The 21,629-nt window shown below is 44.3% G+C and overlaps 1 protein-coding gene and 1 long non-coding RNA gene across 2 annotated transcripts in view; one reads left to right on the forward strand and one right to left on the reverse strand.

Moving 5' to 3' along the window:
• Positions 1 to 11,038, reverse strand: part of ST3GAL1 (ST3 beta-galactoside alpha-2,3-sialyltransferase 1) — a 78,427-nt gene extending 67,389 nt beyond the window's left edge. Inside the window, exon 1 of the mRNA XM_030266735.4 lies at positions 10,857 to 11,038. The gene's annotated coding sequence lies outside the window, so the exon portion shown is untranslated. The remainder of the gene's footprint in view (positions 1 to 10,856) is intronic.
• LOC115494009 (uncharacterized) lies at positions 10,423 to 17,037 on the forward strand. The gene is made up of 2 exons (XR_003959054.4): positions 10,423 to 10,810; positions 16,357 to 17,037. It is a non-coding gene; the product is annotated as an uncharacterized lncRNA (long non-coding RNA).
• The last annotated feature ends 4,592 nt before the right edge of the window (positions 17,038 to 21,629 follow it).

Here is a 21,629-nt window from a genome sequence, read left to right on the forward strand (position 1 = left end):
AGACATACCAAATGTAAGGTTAGTGGATCTGAGAGCAAGGCAGGGGAGAGTTACACCTTAATGAAAAGCTATTTTCCCCAATGGACCTGTGCCTGGTGGGTTTATTTCATAAACTACAGAGGATTTCTAAGTTTGCATGGGGTACGATAAGTCAGGAAAAAATGACATTTTGAGCAATGCTTCTTTAAAAATTCACAAGAACACACACGAAAAACGAAAAGTTGGGTGTATCTCTGACAGCTTGCCTGAGGAGGATCTAAGGACTGCTTTCTGCTGCACTAAGATATAACTCTTGGTCCAGCTTGTTCCCACAAGCTAACTGTCCTTTTTCCAAGATAATAACTTGAAAATGGGGTAAATTTCTTAGAATTGTTTCTCAGTTGGTGTGATGACAGTCACCACAGACAGGACTTGGGTATTTTAAACCAAAGGGACAAAGGGCTACTGTCACTGGGGTGTGGGAAGTTTTTTCTCCAAAGAACAGTAAAGAGAGTAGCCATACTGAGCACTCCTGTCTTAATCTGGTAAAATTTTAGCTTTATGTAGCTGATATATAAAGCTAAAGGGGCTGGAATACTAATCCTATGAGGGAGATGGGGGTGTTTAACCTTCGAGAAAATGAGGCTGGGGGCAGACCTTCCCTCTCTCTGTAACTACCTGAAAGGAGGTTGTAGCCAGGTGGAGGTCAGTCCCTTCTCCCAAGTAAAAGGCAACAAGGTGAGATGAAATGGCCTCAAGTTGCATCAGGGAAGTTTAAATTTAACATTGGGACTTTTTTTTTTTTCATTAAATAGGTTGTAAAGCATTGGAACTGGCTGCCCAGGAGAGTGGTGGAGTCACTATCCCTGCAATTGTTCGAAAAACTTGTGGATGTGGCACTTGAGGATGTGGTTTAATAATGAACGTGGTGTTGGTGCTAGTTTGATGGTTGGACTTGATGATCTCAGACATCTTTTCCAACTTAATTGATTCTATGATAAAATCTTCATCCAGACCACTTACAGGCAAAGGAGCAGTGTGTATCCTCCTAAGACAGAAGAAACAAAGCTCAGCAAATGAGCCCCTGTCCTACAGCAGCAGTGGGTCAGGCGGCAACAGAGGAAGAAACAAGCTGCCTCTCCTGGTGTTCTGTGAAACAGAGACACCTCCCTCCAAAGGAGTTTGATTGGTAATTCTAACCTATTGGTTCTTTCCTATACAGGTCTCCATCATTTTTCTTTATTAGAAATATTCCAAAATTATTGCAATTCCATAGCAACATTTTCTGAGATGATACTCAACTCAGTATCAAAAGGAGACTGTGACCTTGGGAAAAGCAGCTTATCCTTAACTCCTTTTTTTTCACTGCTACTTCCAAGTGTTTTAGCTACTTCTGCAACTACTGTATCACCATTTGTTTTTCAATAACCTTGTGTTTTTCAACAGCCAGTTTTCATCTCCTGCTCCTCTGCTCTTTGGCCTCACAAACAGCTATGTAGTTGTTTGAGGTAATTTCTGTTTGAAGCATTGGGTGTTTTACACAACAGAGTTACAAAGCTTTTGGAGAAACACAAATCAGTGTCTGACCTGAGCATTAACACACAACTTTTGTCCGTGTAATTAACTGTCTGAATTATGAGCACTATGTCAAATTGTTCCTGACAAATCTGGTGGCCTTCTGCAACGGGCATACAAGGGTCTTACAGTGCTATGGGATGAGGGAAGAGCCAGTGGCATCATCTACATGAATTTGTACACAGCATTGGGCACTGTCCCACACCACATCCTTGTCTTTGAACTGGAGAGATATGGATTTAACAGCAGGATGCAGGACAGCTGTGCTCCAGCATCCTCGTAGCTTTATCACAAAGTTGTGAAGCTGCTGCTATTTCACACATCCTGCCACCACAATACAGGCTTTTTCTCTGTAACTCCCTGTCTGAAGCAGTTTTTACTTTTGCACATCTATTTTTGCATACTTTTTAGCAGAAAATCTGCTGTGACAGCCACAGTGAGTCAATGACGCTGTTCCACTGTATGCTCTTAGGATCCAGGCAAGCAAAAGCAGTTCATGAACAGCCACATGGATAAAGCACCAACCTGCACAATCCTTGTAGCACTATGGTGATAACCTCATTGTAGTAAACAAAACAGAAATATAGATGATTTATACTGCATCAGCTGTGCTTTTGCACATCTTTGATGACTGCACCACTCAGCGGAGTGGCAGAGAGTGAATCCTTTCTCTAAAGCTCTTTTCTCCATGTGGCTCATTTCCCTTTACTTTCGTAGTTCAAAAATCAAGATGTTGGTCAACAAGGGCAGTGTTTACATCTTTACTGGAATCTCCAACCACTTCACAGGCTGAAGTCAACCTCCAGGAAACTGAAATGATGTCCTTTGCAGTCTGGAGCTGGGAGCAGGACTTGACTCCAAGTTCTCAGCCATAAGTGTGTCCTCCCAACACCACACACTTGTCCTCAGTTTGAAGTGTCCCTGCTCTCCTGGTGTCTTGGTTCACTCGGATCCTGACATGCAGAGAACAAAGCCTGGGGGAGGAAGGGTGTTGGCGGAAGCTGCAGGAATAGTTTGTTTTCTTCAAACAAGGAAAATTTGTGGAAAAAGAATGGATGAGAGGAAGAATGTGCAAAAGAAGGACTCTGCTGGTTTTGGCTGGGATAGTTAATTTTCTTCCCTGCAGCTGGTATGGAGCTGTGTTTTAGATTTGTGTTGGGTGCACTGTTGATAACACAGGCATGTTTTCATTGTTGCTGAGCAGAGCTTACACAAAGCCAAGGCTTTTCCTGCTCCTCACCCTACTCCACTAGCAAGGTGGTTTGGGGTGCACAAGGAACTGAAAGAGGACACAGCCAGGACAGCTGACCCCAAGTGACCCAAGGTCACATCATGACCAGCATACGAAGATGGGAGCAGAAGAAAAGGAGACACCTTAGAGTGATGGAATTTATCTTCCCATTTGCCATTATGTGAGCTGGAGCCCTGCTTTCCTGGGGATGGCTGCCCATGGGAAGTGATGAATGAACTCCTTAGTTTGCTTTGCTGGCCATGTGCAGCTTATGCTTTACATATTAAATTTGTCTCAACCTGTGAGTTTTTCACTTTTACCCTTCCAGCTCTCTCCCACTGCACTGCAGTGAATGTGAGAGTGGCTGTGAGAGTTGGCTGCTGTTTGGGGGGTTAAAGCATGACAGGGAAAAAATCCTGAAGAGCAGGACTAAAGAACATTTCAGTACCCACTCAGGAAGGAGAGAAATGGAAATGAAACTAGAAAACCCCTCCTGAAGCTCTGAAGAAGCTCTCAGTATCTCACACACACTTGGTATTTCCATGGGCACTTCATATCACCACATTGCAGACATCAGAATAACCTTGGTGGGGCTGTCTTTTTGCCTATAGCTATAATCTTGAAGCAAAGCCATATCCTGACCCCACAGCTGTGTCCCCTGCACATATTTTCTCCACGAATCCACTGCAGAGTCCCCACTTACACCAGCAAGCCACACCATAGACATTTCTGTCAGCCCAAGAGAAGGGAGCTGCCTTTTACCAAACTTACAAAGCATCCTCAGACTGCCCTCCCAAGTTTTCCTCCTCCTAGCACCAGAAAAGACAATTTTGGTTTCCATGTGCTACTTTGTAAGAGCCAGTTTACATTTCAATATTGCCTTTCTAAGCAAGGTAAGTTTTTGCAAGGGTCTGTTTAACTCCTAACATTTTACAAAGGGTAACGCAGTTCTCCCTCGTGTTTCTGTGTTGCCATTACAGCACAGTCTCCAGAGCACAAGACAGAACTTCATCGTAACATCACAACAGCAACATAACACAAGAAATATAGAAAAATATTAGGAAGTGTCCAAAGAACTATGAAGACAGTGAAGGGCCTTGAGGGGTGGCCATGAGGAGCAACTGAGGTCACTTGGTTTGTCCAGCCTTGAGGAGACCTCACTGCAATTGCAGCTTCCTCATGAGGGGAAGAGGAGGGGCTGGCACTGATCTCTTCTCTCAGGTGATCAGGGACAGCACTGACAGAATGGCCTGAAGCTGCATCAGGGGAGGTTTAGGTCGGATACCAGGGAAAGGTTCTCCCCCCAGGGGGTGGCTGGGCACTGGACCAGGCTCCCCAGGGCAGTGATTGCAGCACCAAGCCTGACAGAGCTCAGGGATTGCAGGACATTCTTGGGATGTCCTGCACAGGGCCAGTTCCGTGATCCTTGTGGGTCCCTTCCAAGCAAGGATGTTCTATGATTCCATGATAACTGGCACAGTTCCAGTGGCCGTGGCATTCTCAGCTGCTGGACGTGCACCAATGTCCTGCCTGCAAATTTAGTATCTACCTGCTTTGTGTTCTCACCAGTGCTACTCCTTGATCCCCTGGAGATATTAGGTAGCCCTCAGTGTTAGAGTCTGAAGTATGAAGCTGAACATTTGATAGTGGGCAAGCAGAAGTTCATTTTCACTTCTCAGGTTAAATTTTTAGGCTAGAATCAAGCCAGCTACTTGAGAAGAGAAGCAGACCTGTTTTAACAGTCAAAGTGAAGCCACAGAAGACCTGATCATAAAGTCAATTCTTCTTTATAAAGGCAGATTTTAACTGAAGGGGAAAAGCAGAGGCTACAGGAGCTGAAAATAGAAGAGATCAAGAAGAAAGAGCTCTAATTCTTCTAATAAGCACTAGACTGAGAAACAGGAGAGACCCTTTACTTACTTGAAAATATTGAATTGTCTCTGAAGAGAAAAACAGGGCAAATCTTCCAAAGAATAATAACTTCACTACAAAAATAATTTCAAAGAGAAAAGAATCAAAACCCCAGATTCAGCTATAATATCAGTATTGCCATTGGCTGACAAACTGTGACAATGCAGGCCACATCAAATTCAGAGGAATCATTCTGACATCTCTGAAGGTAAACTTGGTTCTTTCAAAATGAGTGATTTTGACTACCTGAGAGGTTTGAAATTGACCTGGAATTAAGACAAAGTAAATCTAAAAGCAACAATGCATCACTTTCTCAAAACTGTAACTATTTTGACCTGCCTTTGCTTAACTAAAGATTGCTTCAATTCAATGTAAATGAGTATTTTTCTCAGTATTGTCACCAAAAAATCTAAGTCAGATAATTTACATGAACTGATTTAAGTGAAGCTCTAGTAAGAGAAAGCATTGGATGCACAGAAAAACTGCATTTCCAGGCAAAGTCTTGCAGTAATGCAGGCTGCAGGTTCCATAGAAGGCATTGCCATATCCCATCAGGATAAAGGAATTTCAGATACAGGCATGAGTGTCCTTATCACACCCTGGCAGCTTTGGATGCACTCCAGAGTGTCAAAAAGAGACAAAAACTTTCAGATCAGCCCTTATTCAAGTTGCAGGCAGCCCTACACCATGCTCTTTACACAGGAGTTTGTAGAAGTCTCAGGGTGGAGTAACACAAGTCTCTGCTTCAAGACTAATCCCAAAGGACTGTCTGTAGGACTCAGACTGCTATGTTTCAACCCAAATATTCAGATTACATTTTCCAATTTGATCTGTGGTTTTGCATGCCAGGATGCAAGAAGTACCTTAGATTTTTTTTTTTTTTTTTTTTTAAATCCAAACCTGGCCACATGCACTGTGCTTTGAATTTGAGCTGGCAGTGGGAATCTGATACCTTCCTAAAAGAACTGGAGGTGATGCCTTATGCTTCCCTGGCAGGGTCATATTAACTGAGTTGGCAGATTTGATAGAATTAGATTTCTTTTTCGAGCTGGTACAGCACTGTGATGTGTCAGCACACAAAGTATTTCAGATAAGTAAGATTAAGTTCTTGATTGAAGATCCAGCCTATAGAAATAATGCAGTGTCCTTTAAAAGGAAAAACCCTTTGTTTTGTTTTGGTGTACCAAAGCTCTAAAAACAACAAAAAAAATCCGAAACTCCACAGCTCCTGGAAAAATGTCAGTAGCAATTATATAGTCCAGAGACATTTTAAAATTGCATCAGACTTAATACCTCAGTGTCACTGTGCCAGTTTTTAGTCTGCAGAACAATCCTCCAAAGGGACGGCTAAGGAGTCCACTGCAGCAGTTTTGGGGATACCAAGAGTGTGTGTGGCTGCCTCCATGCCAGCAGCAGTCCTCTGTCAGGCACCAGCAAGGTGGGAAATGTTGTGCTTGGACCGTGTGGGCTCTAACCTGTCCCCCATTCCTCCTTGTCCTTTCTTCAAATCTTTTGGGATGGAAAGCTATGGAGTGCTGAGCCTGTACTGAAAACCTGCTGGGACAAAGGACTTCCAAAGAGATGGAAAAGGTACTACAAAAACCAAACAAAGTTCTATTGAGATATGTCCTCAGAGAAAGACAGCTACACTTCAAACATTTGTCACTAGGTTTCAATCACTTATGTTGTGTCTCTTTTCCATTTTAGGATACCTTGCAATTGCTTGGCAGAAATAGCTGTGGGACTGGCCCAGAGAAGCAGATGTGGCTTGATGTGGTTAACAGGTTTCCAGAAACAGCACAACTCCTCTCTGCTCAAAGGTTTGGTCATCTCATACACAGGACACAAACCTTCCTCTCCCCAAGGAAGGATGTGCACGTCAGACCAGATGAAGCAACTTAATCACAGGCAAAGTGAAGCAAAGCCAGGAAAGAATTGCTTTACATCCTCCTTTCCCCCAGAATTGTATTTTAACAATTACTACAGTCTTTACAATTGATGACATTCCTAATTTTAACTCGTGCTTCAGAGCAAGCTTCTGCCAATACTGTGGGGGGAGTTTCTTTTAAAAAGAGCACCATGTCTGTCAAGGCCCCCCATTTTCCACATTCCACAGCTATTTCACAGCTTGAGGGGGTTGTAACTTAAAAAAGCTTTTCAAAGTTTTATAGGACATTTTACACAAAGCAACTGCTACTTACAGAGCATGGGACACTTGGCAGCAGTGGGAAGAGGAGGCTGGGTAAGAATGGAAAAGGTGACCAGAAGGGTGACAGCAGTTCCTCTGTGGCTGCTGTTAATTAGTGCAGCCACACCTAATGCTTTCTCTCACTAGAGCTTCACTTAGGCTCAGGTCAGCCCAGAGCAGTTATCAGGACAAGAGGGGGTCACAAGAAGTGACAACTTTGAGCAACTAACAGACATACATCCTGAACAGAGACCAATTATGTTGATAAGGTTATCATCTATTTCATAAGATAGAGGTTTGTGCCCAGAAAACACACACAGCTCCCACAGGGTCAATTCAGCTGCCAAACACATTTCAAGTGCCACTGAAGATACCTTGGACACCAAACCCACCCTCCTGAAGTCTCAAATACAACAGCAGGTGTCAGAAGACAAGGACAGATAGTCCAGGGCTGTTCAAACAGCACTGAGAGATGACAGCTGAGAAGCCAAGACCCCTGAAGGCTGGTAGGAGATTCCCAGCTCCCTGGAGCAGACATGCTGGGTGAACAGAGCAGATGCCTGCTGGACAGTGAATCAGACACCAGGCTAGCCCACAGAGGGATGCAGATGTGCCCTGGGTGGGCTGCAGAGGCAGCTGTCCATCCAGCAGTGGCTCACCATTCCTGCCAGGACGGGAGAGGCAGATGGGAGCTGCCACATTCCTGGGCTGGCCACAGCCTCCACTGGTCTGTTGGCTGCTGCCACAGTTACTGTGGTAAAAAGGGCAACACAAACATTTACAACAGCATTTTGCCTGGAAGGCTGCATGTCTTGCACAGGAAATGTCTGTATGGGTCAAGGAGCTTTCTCGCTGCTGTAAGCAATTCCTCGGAATGGTGAGCTGACAGATAACCCCAGAGTTTACTTTCAGCTTGCATACCTGCGAGATAGATTTTCATTTCTCAGCTAGGAGGCACACCTTAAACATAACAGACAGGCTTTGATGCAGTCAGGCAAGACTGTGGCAGAGGGGAGCAAAGTATCTCTGCCATACTTCACCTTAATTCCTAGAATTCATTCCCATGTTTTAGTAACCTACATCAGGAATCTCAGATCAGTTCAAAATATTTCTGCCTCTCTGCTCCTTGCAAGCTTGACTGAACACAGGCTGTTTAGCAAATATTTTATAGTAAATAAAAATATTTTATAGTAATATTTATATAAAATATATACAAAGCTAACTGGGCTTGCACTGAAAAGCTCCACCAGAGTACCTTGGCAGAGGGACTGGTTATTAAAAATAATTCTTTCACTTAAGAAGTATTGTAGGTGAAAACTTTACCCCCCTACTTCACCAGTTTATCTATCTGCTGCTTCAGATGAGACACCAGTAGTCCTATGCTGCCTTCTGCAAAGTATAAAAGATACAGAAGACATAGAAAATTAATTAAGTCTGGTATGAAAAAGAAAAGAGTTGAAGAAATTCTACATGTGGCATGTGACAGTGTTGAAACAAGACAAAAAATGCATCCTTTTCAAAGTTCCCTCAGCCAGAGCCATGAAAAGCTCCACCAGGTGGTGGGATTAGCAGCACTTAAAATATGCTGTGAGCCGAGTTTGCTCTCTCTCCTTTGCTTTTTAAAAGCAGGTTTCTGCTTCACTACACTTTTGAAAATAGGTGCAAAACATGTTCTGAGTAAAAATTTATTTCTACTATCATTTAATGGCAGCATTTGCAACTCACTTGACATAAAATATGTTTTTATAACCTAGAAGATGGAACTGCCATCTGCATGACCTTAATTTCCTCTCAAGTTACTCACAGTTTTACATAAACAAAAAAAGAAAATTGATAAGCACATACCAAGTCTTACATAAAATTATGTTCAGTTTGAAAAACAGCCTTCCTCATTTGAGAGGCCATTACCATTAGCAGTATAATCAAGTCTGGAAGAAAAACTGCAAAGAAGGTCTCAAGTTTGTTTCTGGTCGGGATATGTGACACATTCATACAAAGAGGGCAACTCACTGTCTCCTCTGTAGAATCAGATTGTGCACCAAGTGAGTGAGCCAAAAGTATAAGTAATGCAATTTCTCTCTTCTTTCACACTTTCAGAGACAATGCTTCTACACATTACTCAGCAAAAAGGTAAAATAAATGTGTATTAGCAGAACTGTAGTTTAAAAACTTAGTGGTGATTTAAAAACTGGTTTGGCTGAACCATAGACTGGGACTTTGTTGAGGCACAGGACTTAAACCTCCTGACACAGAAATGTTACTCTACAGCAGCACCAAAACAGTAAATGAAGTGAGAAATCAGCAGAGGAACAGAGCAGCAAGTTCACCACACACCTGTGCTGCGGCTTTGTTGTTTCCAGGATAATCAAGAAAACACATGCTATTAACTAACAAACAAATACATACTGTTTGTTCACATCCAGCCATTCCCTCCTTTACCCACCTGGACATGCTCTCAAGCACATTAGAAACTGTCAGGTTCCCAGATAGGTCCAGAAAGGACCTTTAGCACAGCTGTGCCCTGCAGATCACATCCTGCCTCTGCTGAAAGCAGCAAAGGGAGCCCAGGGCCACCCCCAACTTCTCTACCAGCAGAGCAGCTCTGTGGAGGCACTGAGCACAGTGGGCAGAGCACCACCGGCCCTGGACTGGGACAGAGAAGTTGAGGGCTGAACAGACTGTCCTGTGGAAGGTACTGGCTGGCATGGGTGGCACAGGATGCTGTGGATGTAACAAGCCATCCCAAGCAGATGCTTCACACAGAGCCACCCCTCCAGCTGAAGCTGTGTAAATAATGTACAGGAGAAGTGTGCTGCTAATTGGGCACCTCCCGAAATGCCAAGAGGCAGGAAGACTCCAGTTAAAGGCAACTCTTCATTTTAACTTGTGTCACTGAAGAGCACTAAAATAAATGAACTCCTGAGGACAAGATCAAAGCAGAGTAAGAGACTCTTTTTTATATCCTTGTATCTCCTGTCCCTTTTGTACCCTGAAATTTAATTTCCTTTTCAAAGAGAGCTTTTGGAGCTTATGAAAATTGACCCAAAAGATTACAAGGGCTTTGTCACCCTTCCAATCTCGCTGAAAGATCCATAATTAGGGAGGTTTTTCCTTCAACATACGTGCCCAGCAGACAAAAATATAATTCAGACTTACAATTGCATGAATTAGTTATTTCAGTATATCGGATACATACAAGCCCAGCTGTTACAAAGAGTTTAAAAATCTTGTGTGCCTCAAATGAGTAAATATACATCAAGGCTTTTTTTTTTTTTTTACTGGCTTGTTCTCGTTTGTGCCGAGACTACACACAATCACACTAAGGACCTGGGTTGGATGTTTGCTACTGGGATAAATACACCAAGTACAATAAAAACAAACGGCTGACCTCGAAGAGTAGTTATTTTTGCTCCTCTAGAAATTAATTCTGCAAGCAGGAGTGTACGAGCAGATACCTAAGACAGCCAGCCTGCTTTTTGCCCTCTAACGGAGTAACGCCGATTTACTCCTTCGGCACACAGCCTACCCAGGGGAGAAAGAAACACCATGGAGCAGGCAGGGTGCGGGTCTCCGCCGGGCTGGGCAGGACCGGTCCCCGTGGGGCAGCCGGAGGCGGCTCCTCCGGCACTGTCGCCCCCCGAGCATCGCCCGAAGGTGGCCCCTTCCCCCAGAGCCCAGCCCGGCACCCGCCGCCTCCCCTCTGCCTCCCTCCAGTGGGGAAATCCCGGCTGGATGGGGAGAAGCCTCCCCGCTCCGGAGTGCAGGGGGATGCTGCGAGCTCCGCCAGCGCCGGGGCCACCCGTTTCTAAAACACAGAAATAATTTTTCCAAAATCCCAACAACTCAACCACAGCCGAGTGAGGAGTCGGGAGGCTGGGAGGCTCCCACGGGGCCTTCCGCAGCGGCGGGGAGCGGGGGATGTGCAGGTAAGCGGGGAGGGAGGAGGGAGGGACGGGGTCCCGCGGTACTCACGGCGGGTGCGGCTCTGGCCGAGCCACGGCCGGACGGGCTGCTGCTGCCGCCGTGCTGTCTGTGTGTGTGTGTGTCTGTCCGTCCCCCTGTCTGTCTGTCTGTCTGCCGGCCCTGCCCGCCGAGCCGCTCCGGGCTCCCCGTCCCTCCCTCGCTCCCTCCCCGGCGCTTCCTGCCCGCTCATATAGCGCGCCCTCGGCCACGTGGAGGCGCGGGGCCCGCCGGCTCCTCCTCGGGGCCGGGCCGGGAGGGGCGCACCCACCACCACCCCCTCATCGCCTCCCCTCAGCATCCCCCCGTCATCACCCCATCACCCCCCTCACCAACCCCATCCCACTCCCCAAGCACCCCCTCCGCTCCATCACTCCCCCATTGCACCCATCTCACCCCCGTTCACCTCCCACCATCTCCCCCCATCTCACCCCCGTTCCCCTCCCACCATCTCCCCCCATCTCCCCCCCGTTCCCCTCCCACCATCTCCCCCCCATCTCCCCCCCGTTCCCCTCCCACCATCTCCCCCCATCCCACCCCCGTTCCCCTCCCACCATCTCCCCCCGGCCGCCGAGCGGGGCTGTGCGGCGCAGAGGTGCGATGCGAACCCGGACCCACCCCCAGCGCCCTCGGGATGAAATCCGGCTCTCGTCGGGTTCTCCCTAGAGAGTCACCTCCCAGGAATGTCGGTGTTCGCCAAACTGCTGCGTCTGAAATTGAGCTGCGTGGATCCCGAAGGTGATCGCAGCAGGGAAAGTGGAAAGAAATTCGGCGCTTCTCAGGGCAGAAAATAAAAATAGCGCAGAGTCGATATTCAGAGTCATAGAATGGTTTAGGTTGGAAGGGACCTTAAAGACAATCTGGTTTCGATCCCCCTACTATGGACAGGACACCTTGTATTAAAACAGGTTGCTCAGAGCTCCATCCAGCCTGGGTTTTGAACACTTTGATGGATGGGTCAGCTGCAACTGGTCTGGGCAACTTGGTCCTGTCTCACCACCCTCACAGGAAAGAATGTCTTTCAAATTTCTAATTTAACCCATTCTCTTTCATTTTAAAGACATCCCCCCTTATCCTATCACTACATTCCCTTGTGAAAACAAACAAACAAACATTTCCAGCCTGCAGCCCCTGTAGATACCGAAAAGTGCTATAAGGTCTCCCCTGTGACTTCTCTGGGCTGAACAATCTCCACCCTTAGCCTGTTTTTACAGGAGAGGTTCTTCAACCCTCTTCTTTCTGTCCAGCATCAGACATTTCTAAGTTGACTATAAAAAACTGTAGAATTAAAAAGAAAGCAGCATCATTAAAGAATTCCCCAGACAGATATACTGAAGTGATAAAGTGTCTGCTAAAACTATTTAATAAAGTAATGCTGGCTTTTTTAGTGTCGATGTGTAAAGACTGGAGCCATGAGATGTGTAAAGACTGGGGCTATGACTAAAACTGGGGGGATTATAGCACCTCCAAAGAAGCAAATGATCTCTGATCCTCTGTCTTCCACCCTCCCGTAGGCAGGCAAATATGCACAGTGAACATGCACAGCACATATCAGAGGGGAGAATGCATTCCTGAGCTCTGAAAAACATGTTCTGTAACCCTGGACAGCCGGTGCACAACTCCCTTTGTGAAACAGATGAGTTTACAGGTGATTAATCGAGTTACTGAAACTGCCCACATTGCTGGGTTATTAAACCCAGCACCAGGTACTTCCAGTGGAAACTGTAACGTGCTATGTAGGAGCTGTAATTCATCAGTCACCACTGAGCTTGTTTCCATTGAGTTATGTTAATAAAAGCTGGAGTGTGGATTTAGACGGTGTCACATCATGCACCACACTGTGCAGACATTTGCATGGGGGTGAGCACCTGTGACAGCCTGAGCTTTCTGCTTAGGGAGCATAAGCCCAAACAAGCCATTCAAGGGACTCACCCCATCACTGAATCCTGCCTCTGGGATACTGAAGAGCAGCACAGTGTTATATCCTTCATAAACAGGGTTTGGAAGGGATTTAATCTACAGTAATGAGCATTAGAGAAAAAAAAAAAAAAAGCACAGTAGTCTTCTTTAACAAGGAACGTATCAATACAAGGGATTACTGTGTGGTGGAAACAGTCTATTAAATAGCTCTTCAGTGCTTTTTCCCAGGAGCTGCCTGACACTTTGCTGGAGGTGGGATGAGGAGCTCCAATTTGATCGTCTGTTAGTGTCTCTGTTACCTTTTTGCCCTGATGCTCTCATACTTTCAGGCAAATTGGTTGAATTTGGTGCTCCATTTGCTTCACAACAGTGAGTGACTGGGACTGTTTACGACAAAGAATTTCTGGGGAACAGCTCACCAGTAATAGGGTTGTGCATCAGGTTTGGGGATTTCTGCCAAGCATTTCTAGGGGGAGGGATGGAGTGAGAGAGTGATGAGAAAGAGTCTGAGCACTCTGCATTTCACCGCCTATTGTACCACACCTGGTCTGTCCCTGTATTCAACAGAAAAAAAAAAATCTCATAAAACAGCTAATTTATCATCATACAACATACAAAGTTTCACTAGGTTGTATCAAGGAAAGCTTAACCCAGCAGCCAAGAATATCCTAATTATTAATAGCTAATCAAGTTGACACTGGCACAGGTTGCCCAGAGAAGCTGTGGATGCCCCATCCCTGGCACTGTTCAAGGCCAGGCTGGGTGGGGCTTTGAGCAGCCTGATCTAGTGGAAGGTGTCTTTGACCATGGCAGGGGAGTTGAGATGAGATGATCTTTAAGATCCCTTCCAACCCAAACTATTCTATGGTTCTGTGATTGAAGAAAGGGAGTGAGATATAATTTTTTTCCTGTGTTTTCAGTCCCATCTCTGCACCATTTTTCTGGAACACACAAGAGGTAGGATATGGTGCACGCCTCCAGCCACACCAACCTTGGCCACAAGTTGCAAGGAGGAGATATGGTGGCTGAGTTTGCTCAGAAAGGCTCCCTTCTGTGAAGCAAGGTGGAAGAGGAGTGTTTGCCCCAGAGATGCCTCAGGGAGGCATGACACAGTGACAGGAGTGTAGCATGGAGAAATGCAGAGCATGGAGAAGATCCACAAGTCTCTGCCAGCACCCGAGCCAAGAGCAGAGAACAAGACCAAATCCACCAAGTGTGAACAGCAAGTGTGGAGCCTATTTATCCTTTTTATATCAGTGTTACACTCTCACTCAATTCCTTCAGATGCTCTCAACTTCCCTGATGCTCTCCAAGGAGCGTGGAGGTAACGAGTGCTCTCTGATAATGCCATTGGAATTACAGCAGGGTCCAACCCAGCATGCTGGATCCAATCCTCCTCATGCTGTAGCATTTCACTAGCAAGTGTCATTTAGATGGTTTTGGGAATGAATCCAGGATTTGTTTCACAGACAGTATTTCCTCAACAGCTCAGTGAATATGGAATCGTTTGAACTAACCATGCAAATCTTGCTTGTCATCTTATGTAGAGAAACTATATCTATTCTAAAGTCTGGGCCAGGGCTTTCAGCTGCTGATGGGGATAGTTATGCAGACTTCAAAGGAGCTGTATCAGCTTTTACCAAGTGGGGATCCAGACCTTTAGTCATATTTTAAAATTCAGAAACTGTGCCTAGGTAAAGCATTTTTCTGTATATTTTTAAGTAGCCAGTTTTTTATTTTATAGCTGTTCCCTCAGTGACAGGATTGTTTCTCAGTAGTGAATGTTTAAAGGCCCTTCAAGGCTGAAGGAATTAAAAATGAATAATTTAAAGCTGGTCTATGATGCATAATTTTTAACATATGTTTTACATGCCATGTGGAACACTCTTTGACTTGTCAGTAGATATTTTGCGAGCATGCTGTGCTGGAACCAAAACCTTTTTTATTTAAGAGTTATCTTTGAGCCCTCTTATGCTTCAACACAGCAGTGTGCTGGAGTCTACAAGCCATAACAAGGAAACCATTATCACCAGCACTGATCAGAAAAGAGAAGAAATTAAGCAATTGCAGCACTTTTTCCCTCTTACACACACTGCTAAACCAGATGTGGGTAGAACTATGGCTCTCCCATCTTAAGATACCTCATCCCAAGGTAGAGGTAGAGCAGCTGTGATTTGTTTGCTCTAAGACTCCAAAGGGATAGACCCAGGTGGTGCCGGAGAAGGAGCCATGAAACATGTTGTCTTTGGGTTATTTTTTGAAGGATGGCTGGAGCATTTTTTTGCCAACATCCTGTTAACTCCCTAAATATTGCGCTAGGAATGCCATCTGAGTAATTCTTAACAGTTTTAATAAGCAAAGCTAATTTCTGGTGAATAACAACCTTTTATGGATTTCATTTCTTGTCCCTTCCTGACTGCTTGCAACAAGAAAGGGAAGAGGCATCTACCCTGCAGATGCTCAAAGGCAGCTTGGGTTTCAACCTTATTGACACTCTTCTTTGTTTTCCTGGATTGTCCAGTTTTCGTTTCTATTTAAAAGTTACTCCATATTTGCAGCTAAAAATAAATTGATTCGGTTACTTCAAAAGCTTCTTTGGCCCAAACCCAATTTCAAGTGTTTCACCAAGGCAATGCACAAGGGAAGTGCAGATTTGGGCTCATGTTTGCTCCCCCCTCATTAGCTGTCCCTTCAGTTCATAATCCACCATCTTTCAAACAAGCCAATTGCCATTGTGTCTAGAAGTTAAAATAGAAAATCAGCATTTGGCATGTACACAGTTGCCAAGAAGCTATTTCTCCTCGCCTATGTAAATAAATTGTCGTTCAAAAATGGTTGGCTTGCTCTAAAAGATGTGCTAAGCACTGCACTGTGCTCCCAGTGGGAGGAAAGAGGAGAGGATCCAGGAGTGTGGCCAACTAGCACCCCATCCCCAGCTTCTCCCCCTCATTCTGAATGAGTTGAATGGGACTGTTCTTTGCACTGGCCAAAATGCCATTGGATAGCTCCTGCCCTAGTGAACAGACCAGGAGTGATTACTGACCTTGCTGGTTATGCCCCCAGGTCAGGATCAAGCTCCACACAGGTGGTGTCCTTTAAAAGATATTTATTGGTAATCTATGTATTTATATTAGTTAATGATTTGTATTTGGTTTGTATTTATTTTACACCCTACAGAACACACCAGTTGATCAGTATGACTAGATGTGAAAGAGATTAAATATTTCCAAACTTTATAGATATGAATCTAAGAAGATTGACCACAGATGGACTATGCACAATTTATTTGTTGTGATTGGCAGAAGAGACAGATGATTTATGTATATATGACAGGTGATATATGTGTATCTACATCACCTCCCCTGAAGAGGTTCATTGTGATCTGTACTCAAATGTGTAAGAGTCACCGCCCTTACTTTGTATAACTTGCAGGAGTAGCACTTTTTACAGCATGTTGACAATCTTGATAAGGTTATTTGGTGGCTGTAGGCTTTGCATAAGTGACACACAGCTTTATCATGTCTGGCTTGGTCTTCTCACTGATTTTTTTTTTTTTTTTTTTTTTGCAAACCGCACCCCACACTTCTGACAGACGTCACAGGACTGTAACAGCCTTTCCTGTTCCAGAGTCTTCTAAAAGCCGGTGGAAAGAATGCAGGCTTAAAGCAGGCTTTTAGATCACATCCTCAGCCTCCACGCTTCACACGACCAGGCTCTGGCACTGAGGTGCGTTAAGAGCAAAGAGAAGAGAAACAATAAACAACATCCTTCCCTGCTTGCTCTTGGAATTCAAATGGTGAGAAGTTGCAAGAGCTCTGTGGTACTGACACACAGTCAGTGGTGTCAGCCTCTGCTTTGCAGGACCAGGGTGCAGGCTCACTTCAGAGACAGCTGTGACATCAGAGGAAGATTTCTTGTCAGGCTGAACTATTACACAGAGACGTGTTTTTGCCTGCTAGGACTCATTAGTGCTGTATACAGGAGCATTGGCTATGGGTGAAGGTTGTGATTTGGTACAATCTGCTCTCAATAAATGTCTGTGAAAGTCAGAGAAACCTTTCAGTATTTCAGCACATAAAAACACACAGTAAACACCAAAAGCTGTATTTGCAGAAATATTCAGCAAATCTGGAGCTCCCACAAGCTTACATAAAAACCTCTCTGTGCTATGAAATATTTCTTCACTTTTGTACTCTTGGATAAATGCAAGTTTTGCTATAAGGACAGTATAAAGCCTGAGAAGAAATAATAAACACTTAAAAAAATTTTAAAAGGCACTGATGGGATATGAAAATAGAAAAAAGTACATAACACAGGTAGGGGTGGAATCACCATTCTTGAAAATATTCAAGAAACAAGTTAATATGGCACTTCATGATATGGCTTAGCAGGCAGGATCAAAGGTTGGATTTGATCATCCTGGAGGTCTTTTCCAACCTTAATGATTCTATGATTCAACCTCTGTCAGGATACAGGAAGACTAAAACAATATAAAAACAATTGGCCATAAATATTTTACTGCAGAAGGAAGAAACGGCATAAGCACGTAAAATGAGGATAAAGGTAACTACGTGGCAGAGAGAGGCAGCCATGTGTACTTTGTGTGTGTTTCACAGAAAATGTAGCATGTTCCATCTCTCTTACATAAATGACCCTTCTTTGCAGTTCAGATGTCACCTACAGAACATCACAGGAGTAAAATAAACCTAATTTACCTTTGGCCATCTGGATCTCACAGTGCCTTGAGTACCATCTATTCCCAAGTACAGACTTGAAAATAAGTGCATTAAGTGATTGGGGAGTTATTAGCATTATGTAATTTTATTTCATTTCACTTGTTCCCAGGACAGTCAGGAATAAACCAGAAGGTGCAATTAGACCCAGAAAATAAATGTTGTTGATTAGGTTGAAGTGTTTATTAGGCTTCTGTTTGAGTTTCCAGCCCACAAGAAGAATGGCAAGCAAAGCCTGTTAAAGACACATTTTGACAAGAACGCATTTTTCTGTGGCTCCAACAAAATAAATATAGTAACACAGAAGAATCTTTTAAAAGTCAGGCTTATGTGCTTGTCTGATCAGCATCAGCTCACAGTTTCATCTCTCCTGAATGTCACAGAAGCACATGAGCTGTGCCACCATGCAGTTCTCAGACAAATCCTTTTCCTCAAAGGACATCACACACATACCAAGGGCTGTACATTCTGTATAAACATAAACACAAATAACACAAAATGGTAACTGCAGGTGGACTTCATCCCCAGGGAAAATTGTGAATAAAACACTGAAGCACACCTGGCAGGTGTTACTCCCACAGCTTAATTTAGTATGGATAGGCATTTATTTTGAATGGCAGAAAAGCAATATAATAACACAGGTAGGATGGAAAAGTTTGTGTATTTTTGCTTTCTTGCCAGATATATAGGTTAAAATGACTTTCCAGTCCATTCCAGCTGCTGAAATAGGCTGGGAAGGGATAAATGGTATGAGCAGAATCCCTCCAAGGAGGGATGGTGAATGCTTGTGCAGGGATAATTCTGAAGATCTGCTGTTAACCAGCAGCTTGGAGCTCAGTGCAAGACAGACCAGCTGAGATGCTGCTAAAGAAAAAAACTAAAAATATTTAAAAATCAATTTCCCAGATGTTGCCTAGAAAATGCTCATGTCACATTATTTCTGCATGCAAAAGCTAGCAGATTTCTTTACTTTACTGTTGCTTTACTTAAAGCAACACCAAGTCAGCTGCAATGATGTTTTATATCTGATACTAACGAATTAATGTTTAGAGAAAATCTTGTTATCACAGGCCACTTTGGAGTACACCTCCCTGATGGCAGAAGAGTGAAGTTGTGCAAACTAAAGAATGTAATGATTAGATATGAGATCTGGACAAAAGATTTCAAAGACTTGAAAATGGTCTTAGTGTAAACCAGACAGGTGCTGCAATCAGAGCATAACCTATGTCTAAGAAATTGGAAAAAAAAGCCATTTAGAAAACCAGAGAGCAATTCATCTAAGCTTAATATATTGTGATTTCTTAGAGTAAATCCAGAAGGAAAAAAACTATTTACCATCCAGAAATAAATACAAAGTGGGATAAAACACAAACCTGTGTTTATCAGAGAGACAATAAACAAGATTACCTTGTAGGTTTATTGAGACAAGAAATGATGCTCAGAAAAAGATTAATATAATCTATTGTGTTTACCTGGACATTAGTTAAGCAGAAGAAAAGATACCCAAATAATTGGCCGTTTTATTGGAGGCAAAGGGTAGAAGCAGACTGGTAGTGCAGAGTCCGTGTGTGCTGAGCATGGTCTGTCCCAAGCACAAACACAGATGCTGGATGAACAGAGGGAAAGCAGCCCTGAGGAGAAAGGCTTGGGGGTGCTCATGCATGGGAAGATGAACATGGGAACCAAAGGTGTCCTGGGCTGCATCCAAAACTCCATGAGGCAGGTGAGGGAGGGGATTCTGCCCCTCTACTCTGCTCTGGTGAGACCCACCTGGGGTACGGCATCCAGCTCCGGGGTACCCAGCGTTGTCGGAATCTGTGGGTATTGGTGATTCTGAGATTGTAGAAAGTCTCTGTCTTTCTGCCCCGTTGCCAAAGAAGAAGCCATAATTCGTCTGTGCTGTTTTCAAGGTTGTTTATTCTTGCTTATCTATAACATGTTCTGCTGCCCTGCCGCAGGTCTGTCCTGCAGGGCAGCATGTGGGGCTCTGCCCTCAGTGGGATGTTACAAACATTAAATACCAGAAACTACGTGTGCTATATTTACAATAATGTGCCAATATCTATCATCTACGTTGAACAGTGTGTCCCCAGCCTAAACCAACAGAAAAATGCCAACACCACAGTGAAACATGGAGGGCATGAGGAAGGAAGAAAAGGACAAGACACACCCAATTTCCTCCATCTTGTCCCCTTTGAACCCCTAATCTAGAATCCTAAAATTTGACTTTTGCACCCGTGTCACACTTAATTATTACTCTTATCAAACACTCAAAGCTTGTAATTCATCCTGTAAGATTGAAAACTCCTCTCCATGGACAGAGATCACAGACAGTGTCTCTGGGGGCTCTGTCCAGGGGGGTTCCTGACCCCTGCCAGGGTCCCAGGCCCTCCAGGGCAGCCAGAGGGAAACCCTGGATTCCCACACAGCGTAAAAAGGATGTGGACCTACTGGAATTCCAAATGAGGCTTTGAAGGTGATCAGAGAATTGGAGCACTTCTTCTATGAAAACAGGCTGAGAGAGTTCGGATTGTTCAGCTCAGATAAGAAAAGTCACCAGCACCTTTGGAGACCTCAAGGAGCTAAAGAGAGCTGGAGAGGGACTTTTTCTGAAGTCATTTAGTGATAGGACAAGGGAAAATGGCTTTGAAATGAGACAAAGTAGGTCTAGATTATGTATTATAAATAATTGTTTCCCATGAGGGTGGTAAGGCACTGGAATAGATTGTCCAGAGAAGTTGTGGACGCCCCATCCCTGGATGTGTTCCAGTCCAGGCTGGATGGGAATCTGAGCCACCCAAACTAGTGAGAGTTCTCCCTGCTCATGTCAGGTGGGTTGGAATTAGATGATCTTTATGGTCCCTTCCAGTCCAAACCAAACTATGGTGCTTTTGGTGAAAGTGGATTCAAAATAGCTTCTGAAGGACACATGGGAACATTTCCCAATCTCCTACGAACCCATGGGATGTACTGGTTTTTCCTGATGTTGAGGTGCTCACCTTCACTGCTGCAGCAGCCCAGCTGATGTACAAGGCTGTGCCTGCAGCCAGGGTGCAGAAACAGGCCCTGGAGCAAGGTTCAGTGTAGTTCAAAGTGCTGCACAGCACACCTCCATGAGGCAGGCTGCAATGTCACCCGAGATAATAGGTAAGGCCACTGCTCAGGAAGAGAAGGTATCCAAATAAAGCACAGAACCATGGAATCATTAGTATTGAACATTAGAGTTACCTGGACTGAGAGATTAAGTGCTGGAAAGCAGTCATCACATTTGAGGGAGCTGTTAAGATGTCCTTTAGGGCAAGGTACACTGAGTGAACCTCACCCTTAGAAATTTATAAAACCACCTGCCTTGGGAAAAGAGCTCTTTACTTGCTTCCAGTTAGGAGGGGAAAGGTTGTGATGTACATGATGACTTTAAGCTGCTGGCAGAATAAAGCCCTGAAATGGGCAAATGAGATTTGCTCAACCTTGTAAAAGGAAAGCTGAGGTGGGATTCTATTGCTGTTGATTGATAGGGAATGTCAGGGAAGGGAGGATGTATAGCAGATGAATGAGAAAAGAACATTATGTGCAGGTGAAGGTATTCAGGCTGTAAATTAAAATAATGTTGGTAACCATCATATCAAAAGTCAAAAAGATGCAAAGATGAACAAATTCTCTGAAATTTGCATATGGGGCTTGGTACATTCCTGACAAATATATTATATAGATTCTTTTTTGAGAAAATAACCTGCCTTAATACATTAGACCCACACTTCCTTATATAAAGGTAGCTTCATGTTTCCACAAAACTTTCTTGTTTTACAGCAAGGAAAATGTGCAAAGCAAGAAACAACACGTGTAAAGACATGAGGACATAGTACAGTGCGTGCATCACCTCCCAGCTGCCCCTGTGATGCTCTAACTCTGCGTCACAAAAGAGTCACAGGAGCTGGCAGCAGTTCACGTGAGACAACAGAACACGTTCTACTGAATTCTCTAAGATCTAAACTGAGCCAGCAAGGCAGAGCTCAGGGCAAATATTTCTCCTTATCTCAGAAACCAGGTGGTTATGGACACCAGTACCACCTGGAGGGGGCTGAACAAACCCAACCCCTTCAACCTACATTTGTCACTTGGAGTAAATACGAGA

The sequence above is a fragment of the Taeniopygia guttata genome, chromosome 2, assembly GCF_048771995.1.
Source record: "Taeniopygia guttata chromosome 2, bTaeGut7.mat, whole genome shotgun sequence".
NCBI classification, from domain to species: domain Eukaryota; kingdom Metazoa; phylum Chordata; class Aves; order Passeriformes; family Estrildidae; genus Taeniopygia; species Taeniopygia guttata.